Raw genomic sequence first — 10,167 nt, forward strand, 5'->3', positions numbered from 1 at the left:
ACCGTTTTTGTTGAGTGTTTAAGTTTGTCTGACCTTGCAAAATCAGATAAAAACCTTTTTAATTATTGTTTATTTTAGATTAATTTAGAGTAATTATTTTAGTTAATTAAATTTGTTCTCTGTGTTCGACCCCAACTTACTTTAGTACACTACAATCCGACTAGGTACACTGCCTAGGTGCATTTTAGCTAGTTAAGTTCGTTAGGTTATAAATTTAAAACTAGATAGGTATAATTTGCACCACATGAATTTTTTGGCGCCGTTGCCGGGGAACGACTATTTTAGTTTTAATTTAATTGCTTTAGGTTAATTGATCATTTTTGTGGGGTAAAACCGCAAAAAGTTATTTTTTTTGCATTTATTTTTTTTCTGTCTGATTTGTAACCACGTCGTGGTCATCATCACCACGTCGTGGTCAAGTTCCAGTTAGTTTTTAGTTCGTTTTTTTTTTGTTCCTTATACATGTGTTTTTCTAGTTTTGTTTTAGCAAGGAAACAATATGGCGGACATTGCTGACATGACAATGGAGACGTACAAGAAAAGAATCCGAGAGGACACGGGTCCCGGTCTCGTGCAACTTGCAATTCCTGCCACCGCAACATTCGAGCTGAAGGGATATATTCTTTCCGCGCTTAAGGAAGTATCATCTTCTGGGAAAGATCATGAGGGTGCTTACAAGCATCTTGATGAAGTCAATGACATAGCTGATTACTTCAACATACCGAATGTTCCAAGAGAGACGGTGCTTTTAAGGATGCTTCCCGTTACTTTCAAGGGAGGCGCTAAGGATTGGTTAAAGGCACTACCACCCGGTGCAATTACTACTTGGGCGCAAACGCGTGAAAAATTCCTAGAACATTTTTGCCCACCTTCCAAGGTTGCTAAACTCAAGAAAGCTATAGAAAATTTCGAGCAACAACCGAGTGAGTCACTCTACGAGGCATGGAAGAGATACAAAGGCTTGATAAGAAATTGTCCCCAAAATGATTTGAATGAGAAACAAGAAGTATCAATCTTCTATGATGGGGTAAACGTGATGATAAGGAAACTCCTTGACTCTTAAGGACCATTAACAAAGAAAAATCCCGGTGAGATTAAGGAATTGATTGAAGAATTTTCCAAGCATTCACGTGAATACAACAATCCGAGACATGATGGAGCGAAGGGAATTAGGAGTGGCACCTCAGAAGATATGGTTGCTGTTTTAGCTATGTTGAACACTATAGACCGAAGGATGACAAAGATGGAACAATCCATACATGTTATTCGAGTTGGTTGTGAAAGATGCAATGGTCTACATTTGACCAAAGATTGCCAGTTGGATGAGAACAGAAATAAAATGGTTCAAGTTTGCTACTCTAGTGGAGAAAAATATGATGCAAATTGGAGGAATCCACAGTGGTTGCCATATGATGAATATAGAAAGCAAAAAGAAGAAAAATTTAGGTAAACATGTCGAGGCTCTTATCAAAAAGAGCAACCACCTGAAAAGAAGGTCGATTTAGAGTCCATGCTCACTAGATTCATGGAGACTTCGGAAAAAAAGACATGATGAGACCGATGCAGTGATAAGAAACCAACAAATTCTCACGAGGGACCAGCAAGCTTTGCTAAGGAATCATCAAGCATCAATTCAAAACATCGAAGCTCAACTTGGACAATTAACCACTTTGGTTAATGATCGACTTTCTCCAAAAATTCCCGACAAAAAGCCTCAACCGCAAGTTATGGTGATCGAAACTGAAGAAGATACCATCTCTGAATTCCTTGAAGCCCTTGAAGTCGAGCCACATCACCCCAGACGACAGTCGAAGAAGTCAAAATTCGAAGAAAAAAAACAATACTGAAAACACGAGACTATGATGTGGCAATTTAACCTCCACGATGTGGAGACAGCCTGAACAGCAAAATTTGGCTGATACTCAAGTTTTTCGTCCTCTGCTGCCATTTCCATCTCGAGCTAATATTCACCCGCTGGAGCAGGAACATTTGAAATTTATAAAGCAAGTTAAGGATATTCCAATAAACACTCCTTTTATTGAATCATTATCCCAAGTTCCTGAATATGCTAAGTTTTTGCAAGACTTGCTCGATACTCACCATCATTTAGTGAAGAATTTCAAGGTGATCCTTAGTGAGCAGAGTTCTAGAGTGATAATGGGAGAATTACCAAAGAAAATGGGAGATCCTAGACGCCTCACTCTTCCGTGTGAATTTGGAAATAACATGAAGACTTATGCTTTAGACGATTCTGGGGCAAGCATAAATTTAATGCCTTACTCATTCTATCAAAAGCTAAATCTTTCGAATTTAAAGACTACTAGAATGACGATTCATATGGCTAATCGTTCAGTGACTCATCCTCGAGGCATAGTTGAGGATATATTGGACAAAATTGGGAAGTTTGTTTTCCCAATCGATTTGGTCGTATTTGATATGAAAGAAGATACCAATGTCCCAATAATTCTTGGTCGCCCTTTACTAAATACTACTAGAGTCTTGGTTGACATTCGTGAATGTAAACTTACTTTGAGAGTTGGAGATGAAGAAGTTACCTTTGGAGTGGAAGATGGATTTCCGAATAATAATGCTTATGGTGAAGTTTTCAACATAAATGAAGAAAATGAACTTGAAGAATTGGAAAAGCTAATGGAAGAAGAAATTCAGTCAATTCAACAAGTCAAACGTACGAAGCCAAGAGCATCCATTCCAATAGTTTTTGAAGTTTTTGCTTACAGAACTCCAACATCTTTGGTGAGTAAAGAGAGTGAAGAAGATTTAGTGTCCAGTGATGAGGAAGAGGTTACTTCAGAAGTAAAACAACTAACTTTGGAAGAGAAGGTTGAACCTACGGAGCTAAAGAGTGAAGAAAAAGCGGAACCTAAGCTTGTAGTAAATAAGGGAGTGAAAAGAACTTGAAGAGGGTAATGTGAAGGTTAAAAAGGAAAATTCTAAAAAGGCTTATCTTCATCGAGTTCAAGCATACAAGAAACGATGGAACGTTCAAAAGGTGCAAAATGTAATGGAAACTCCTGAAAATTCAACGTGAGGCGGCACGGAGTCCGACTCATGACTCCAACAAAAAAGCGCTTCTCGGGAGGCAACCCGATGTTTATAAGAGTTTGCATTTTCGTTTCCTTTTGATTTGTTTTAGTTATTAACTTTTATTTTTTAATTTTTTTGTTTAACCGAATGATGATGCGTTTCTTTAGTTCTTGATCTTATTTTGTAGTGTTGAACGAAAGTGAAGCAGTGAAGGAGCTTAATTTGAAGAAGTCGTGCGATTTTTGAAGATCATAATAGAAGAACAAGTTTTTGAATAAGTGTGGGGTTCCCACATAATGAAGAGAAAAGTATTTTGAAGCATATTTACTGAAAAGAAGAGTGGGAATGGTCTTACATGTTCCAAAGAGTTGATTCCCACCTGTTTCAATCTAAGAAGATTATGTGAGAAGACACCACGACGTGGACATCATCAACACATCGTGGAAAAATTTTAATCGCGACTGAATCTGACTACACCACGATGTGGCAACCTTAATCCACGTCGTGGCAACATTATTTTTCTCGACCTTGATGACCAATTTCTTGACACCACGACATGACATTGTTTTCCCATGTCGTGGCAGCGGTTAAAACATTTTTCAAGAATGGTTCTTTAATGCCATTCGATCCGACACATTTGCATTCACAAGAAGAAGGTCCAGAAGTACAGTTTCCAGCAATTATAAGAGAAGTCTAAGCTTTCCACACAAGTCTCATAATTCGATCTCGCCACTACTATCCCAGCGGAGTCTATTCCTTTTTCTCCCTTTTATTGCTTTTAAATTATTTTATGCATACAATGAGGGCATTGTATGAAATAAGTGTGGGGTAAGGGGTGGAAAAAGTAAATTGCTAGAAAATTTAAAAATTTAGAAATAGATTTGAAATAATAATCTAAAAATTGAATCTAGTATTAGTTTAAACTTAAGTTGCTAGTGTTGCGTGGAATGATCCGATGAGAGCTCAAATGGTTAACTGAGCCAATATATGTTATAGTATATTTGTGGCTTCCCAAGTCTTAGTGAAAAGTCATGAGATATGAAAGGTAATCTGATAGTTTATATGGCATAATACGTTTTGCAGCCTAAACCTGAAATCTATCCAGGAGAGCTTATGTGGTCATTGCACTTAAACTAATACCTTTAACCAATAAAGGTTGAAGTTAAGCTCCCTTGCTTAAGCATGTAGGAATTGAGCGAAAAAATGAGATATTATAAAGAGAGAGAGAGAGAGAGAGAGAGAAATTACCGAAAAGTTGAAGAATTTAGGAGCTGTCAAAGTATAAATTCCAAGATCAAAATTTCTGAAGAAATTCAAAAGTTGAAGATACGAAAAATCAAACAAAAAGGTGGTGAATTCAAAGAAATCAAAGATCAATTATTCAAAGAAGTGAAGAATTCCAAAGAGCTCCATTGTGGTATCAAAATTTGTAATTATTTCTAGATTATGTATGCTTGGGTAGCTTAACTAAAAATACATTGAGGTTAAGAAAGATTTCTCAGGATTGATTCGGAGGGTTGCAGAAATGAGTGTCGTAAAAGCTAAGGGGTGAAGGTTCATAAGGATTGTGAGTAGCTAGGATTGGGCAAGTTTTTAGGAACCTTAGACATAAATATGCGTATTGAGGTCTTGGTATAATGGCTGAGCTCAAAATGAACTGTCTTATGTGATATTGGTGATGAAAGTTAGAATTAAAATATTAGTTTTGCTTGGGGGCAAGCAAAAGATAAGTGTGGGGTATTTTGATATGTGCATATCTACATATATATTTTACATCATATCTTAATATTATTAGCTATATTTATGCTTATTATAGAAAAAGGTACTTATTATGTTTAATATTGTTATGTAGAGTAAAAGACATTCTCGGAAGCAAGATGGAAGCTGGAAGCAGGAATGAAGAGCTTAGGCAAGAAGAAGGCACAACAAGGATGTTGCTTGACAGATTTATCCCTCTTCAGTATTTTAGCCATATCTCATGACTCGTAACTCCGATTGACGTGATTCAAAATGATCTAAAAACTAGACACAATTTCGGACAACTTTCATGTTTTGAGAAAATACTGGTTCTCGATAACCACAACATGGTGAATGGAATCTTCGCGAGTCTTGGCGCTGACTTGGAGAATATGGGATATACACGAAGACCACGACGTGGTGCCTTTACCACGTCATGATGGCCAGATTTTAGGCAAGTATATATATATTCGAACATTATGACGAATTGGGGGACTTGAGGGCGACCTTTTGGATAAGTATTACGAAAAAAACCTCTGGAAAACTATTAGAAGAGGAGGAAGCAATTGGAGTTCAAGAGTTGAAGATATCTAGACGAAAAATCATCAGTTCATTCGGTTTGATCATGTTTATATTTATTCCTATTTAGTTTTTGTGTTTGATTACTGCCATGAGTAGCTAATTTAGTAGACATTCGTTTAGTTAGATGAAACCCTAATAACTATGGTTTATTTATTAGTTTATGGATTTTTAAAAGTTGGTTTGGAGCTTGTGTTTGATTAACTTACCTAGCATGTTAAAGTGTTTCTCTTTGTTTCTTTAATTTAAGTTAAGTGTAGCTTAGTGACCATTAAATTACATGAACTTGTTTACCTAGTGATTTAGTGACCATTAAATTGCTAGAGCTAGGATTGACCACATCTTAGTTAAGTGATAAAAGTAACAATTTCACTGTGTTAGAGAACATAACCGTGACCATAATTGTGTTTAACAAATCTTACATAACCCAATTAAAATTAATAACTAATTTTGTGTTTGCTTGTGTAGGACCTTACAAAGTAGTACATGGATTGGTGAAAATATTAGCATATTTGACCAAATTTCTAATTACATATAAATTGGCAACCAACTTTATTAATCCATAAATAAGAGCTAACCATAGGAAAAAGGTGGATTCGAAACTAAACAAAAGTGATTTTAATATATTGATTACAACCGTTTTTGTTGAGTGTTTAAGTTTGTCTGAACTTGCAAAATCAAATAAAAACCTTTTTAATTATTGTTTGATTTTAGATTAATTTAGAGTAATTATTTTAGTTAATTAAATCCGTTCCCTGTGTTCGTCCCCAACTTACTTTAGTACACTACAATCCGACTAGGTACACTGCCTAGGTGCATTTTAGCTAGTTAATTTCGTTAGGTTATAAATTTAAAACTAGATAGGTATAATTTGCACCACATCTCTATTGGTACAGAGTTACTGAGAAGCGGTGTTCTGAGCGTTACACTTGTTGTTCTGGGGACCAATCTGGTACTATTTTGGCCTATTATAGGCCTTGGTGTTAGGATGTCGGGGCCTAAACACGAGACCGCAAGGGGGATGGCCCGGACCTAGCATTTGCATCGGGTAACGACCGTTAGCTAGGCTGTCCAATGGATAATCATCTTGTTATCTCTGGCGTACTCTCAGAGGGATACGCTAAGAAGTCCCCTAGGCTAGTAGACGCCAACATTAGTCTTGGGTAGCTGGGATGTTCTAGCTTAGATCAAGACATGTGTTCGGTGAGGATGGCTTCAATGTCTACTGATGTGACAGAATCGACCGTGCAGACGATTTTATCATTGTAATCGTTTGAATTTCCCGCCTCTCATTTAAAGCTTTCCCTATTGGGGATAGTTTCCTTTAATTCGCTCTACTACTCTTCAATTGTCTCTTCTTTTTTCTATATTTCCTTTCTCTTTCATCTTGCATCTGTTAGTGGCAAGCAATGGCGAAGCCGGTCACCAGAATCGAACCTACACCAAAAAAGTTGAGTCCCTATAGTCCCGATTTAGATTTCTTTCTGAGTACGGGGTGCATTATCCTCAAAGGGGAGCGTAAATTTCCCGTTTGCCTGAAGGGTAGGTTGGAGTCCTAATCCCAATCTTCGAGGCGGGTCTCCGGCTACCGACGAACGACTTTTTCGATGAGATCATGTGTCAATATGGCTTCTCTATTGACGATCTGACCCCTAATGTTGTCAACAAAATAGTTGGTTTCGAGATGGCTTGTCAGACTTTAGGTGTGCTCCCTCAATTTTCGGCTTTCAAGTACTTCTTCAATTCCTCTACTCAATCAGGCATGCATACATTCTCTTAACAGTGGGGCATACATGCATTCATCATAAACCAAAAGGCACACAAGAAGAACTAGCAGGACAAATGGTTGTGGGTGAACCACAACTTGGTCGGCTTTGGCTATCCTCATAGGACCGCTTTCATCGACCAGATGCCCCAACTATGGGGGGTCAGCGAGACTGTGGTACAACAACTAAGAATTATTTCCTTCAATGGGGAGGATTGCGAGGACTACATGATGGCCGCCGTCAGGATGAGTGCTGCTTGGAGGGCATACATGATTGTGCCCCACTTCTTCATGTAGAAGGATGGTGAGTGTGCATCTCCTCCCCCCCTCAGTTTTATTTTTATGTGAATCTTAGTGGGGAGAGGGGTTTTACAGTCCTTACATATGTCTTTTTTTTCTTTGTTGCAAATCGCGAGAGGATCATTCTTTTCGAGATGGTCCTACGGGGTAGGCTTCAGGGCAATTTGAAGCATAGGGAAGTGCCTATGGTGGAGATCAATCCTCCATTGGTCAACGCTAATCATGCTCTGGCTCTTTTTAGTCCTGGTGGTGTTGTGGCGCAAGGGTCGGTGCGCAGGCTGACCCGGAGTTGATTGACACAATTGTTGATGGTGTTTCTCGCGACGATCCTCTGCCTCCTGATCCGGAGGACGAGGCGTCAGGGAAGGCGGAGAATGGAGGGAGCCGCTCATCTATCAAGTGACAGTTGGCTTGGTGAGACTCCCCAATTACTGAGGATAATCGTGCTAGCACTGTCGACGGACATCTTCGTAAGAAGCGGAACATTGACTTTCTGTTGGGGGAGTCAGATGTGGTGGTGGAAATTACCGATGATGAAACTTCGAAATAGACTGAGAGAATGGATGAAGAGGCGATGGAACAACCTCGTGAACCTAAGTCAGGGCCAGAGGATACTACCTTTCCCGGTGAAGGCGCTCCAGGCAAGGAGCTTGAGCTTGAGTTTCAAACTTCTTCTAATTTTTCTTCGCCTTTGGCGAAGAATATTGTTATTGCAGGCTCCTCTTCTTCACCTCTGACAGTCCCCAATGTTTATATCCAGGAGTGGGGACTCACTAGAGAGTCCATTCTTATGCAACATTATGTTTCATACGAATAGGGCCATCATGCTTTCCCTCCGGCCACAATCGAAGCTTTGGAGCTCCTCTCCGACTCTCACATGTCCAACAGTCTCTGGTATGCAGCGGCTCAGGTCGCTCCTTATTTGGTGGCTACCGCTCGGAATATTTATCAGGTCAGTTCAGATTTAACGGAGCTTGTATCTTCTAAGGCAGAGAGGGACGAGTTAAGGGCGAGAGTGCTAGGGCAGGATGAGGAGAAACATAAATTTGAAGAGAGTTATGACCTTTTGGCAGGTGAGAAGCCATCTGTGGAGGAACAAGTTTCAAGTTTGGATGGGTCAGTGGAGTGTTTAGCGAAGATAGTGGAGACTCTGGTAAAGGAGAAAGGGTTATTGGAAGAGTAGGTGAAGCAGCAGGCTGGACAGATGGACGCCAAGGAATCCATGAGGAAGACTGTGGAGGGTGATATTGTGTGGCTGTTACGGGATGGTATTGTTCGAGTGCTTGATCGAGTCATTGAGAGTCTTAAGTTCTCAATTGGGATCCAACATATGAAGACAACATGTGTTGTAGCTGGTGTGGAGGGGGGCAAGTAGGCGGTGAAGGAGTAGGTGGCCTCTAGGAAATTAAATCCGCAGGAGCCAAGTATTGTGCTGGAAATGACTCAGGCCATGCATGGTTCTATGAGGTCGTTCATGGAAACAGATTTTTCCTCCCTCCTTCATTGGGTGAGCTTGACTTGGAAGGCCTTCACCAGCTGTATAACACCATGGTTTCTAGGTGATAGCTTCATTTTATTTACTTCTTTTCATAGTTTATTTTAGCACATTTCATTCGCATTTTAGTTAATTATATTTTCCTTTTTGTTATTTTATGACCATTTCGGGTACTTTCTAGTTTCTTGAGCATTATTGCAGATCTTTTGGAGACTAGCGGAGCGGGATTTTTGGGAGGCGATTGACTAGAAGGGCAATGGGGACTTTGGGCTTGATGGCTATGGAGATGATGCAAGAAGTGGGCTTGTCAATTATTTGAAGGCTCGGAAGAATTAAACTTTAAATTTGCAAGATGCGGGGGGGGGGGGGGGGGAGGGGGGGTTCGATTGTGCGGAGGCTGATGATCGGGCTATTACAAGAGCTTTGGAGGATTTGGAAAAGTCAAATTGGGCTCAAATTGAAGAGAACTTGAAGAAAAATAGGCTAGAAGCTGATCGGACTTGAACTGCGCCAATGGAATAGCTGTGGGGGCCCAAAACTTGAAGAAGCCCAAAAACCCCGTCATAGTCACACGGCCCGCGTGGGTTCCTGCAGGGGAAATTTCGGGATTTCATTTGTAGCTCTATATTGGGAAGGTTGGTGTGCGTCTTCAGCCTTATCTTTTACATCCGATTTGGAGGCATTCTCTCTGGAGTTTTGGAGCATGTTGAAGGCCAAGAACACTCAAGAACTTCATCATTTTCTCCTCTTGATTCTTTTCAAATGTTTGGTACAATCTTATCTAACTTTGTTTTCTTGAGTTTAGCCATGCTTGGCTAAACAAATCTTGGTTTCCTATTGGTGAAATCCTTTGACTTTTTGTTTTACATGAACTTGTTCTTGAATCTTTATGAGAATGTTTTGTGTTTTAATATATTATCACTACTTGTATGTTTTTATTCATGAGTTCAAATGTGTTTGTGGTGATTAGTTGGCTAATTTCTTGATTAAGTAAAAGATCTTCAAATTAGCAAGCAACAAGTGATTTCTTGTGTTAGTTTTACTTCACACAATCATAAAAACATTTTCTCCAACATGGTAGTGGAAGCTTTTGACTCCTCTTGGATTTGGTGACTTTTTGGTTCTTAATGCTAGTTGACTTTCACTAATTACATGCTTATTGGAATTAGTGACTTTGACTAAGGAAATTGTTATGAGCTTCTCTAACCATTTCAACAACTAAGAAAAGTCTAGGTAATCTCAAGCT

The 10,167-nt window shown here is 39.3% G+C and overlaps 1 non-coding gene across 1 annotated transcript; it reads right to left on the reverse strand.

Annotated features, from left to right (window-relative positions):
• Positions 1–883: 883 nt before the first annotated feature.
• On the reverse strand, positions 884–990 carry LOC145168088 (small nucleolar RNA R71). The gene has a single exon (XR_013741678.1). It is a non-coding gene; the product is annotated as a small nucleolar RNA R71 (small nucleolar RNA).
• Positions 991–10,167: the final 9,177 nt, after the last annotated feature.

Source organism: Lactuca virosa, chromosome 3, assembly GCF_052849685.1.
Source record: "Lactuca virosa cultivar CGN04683 chromosome 3, Lactuca_virosa_CGN04683_v6, whole genome shotgun sequence".
Taxonomy (NCBI): Eukaryota; Viridiplantae; Streptophyta; class Magnoliopsida; order Asterales; family Asteraceae; genus Lactuca; species Lactuca virosa.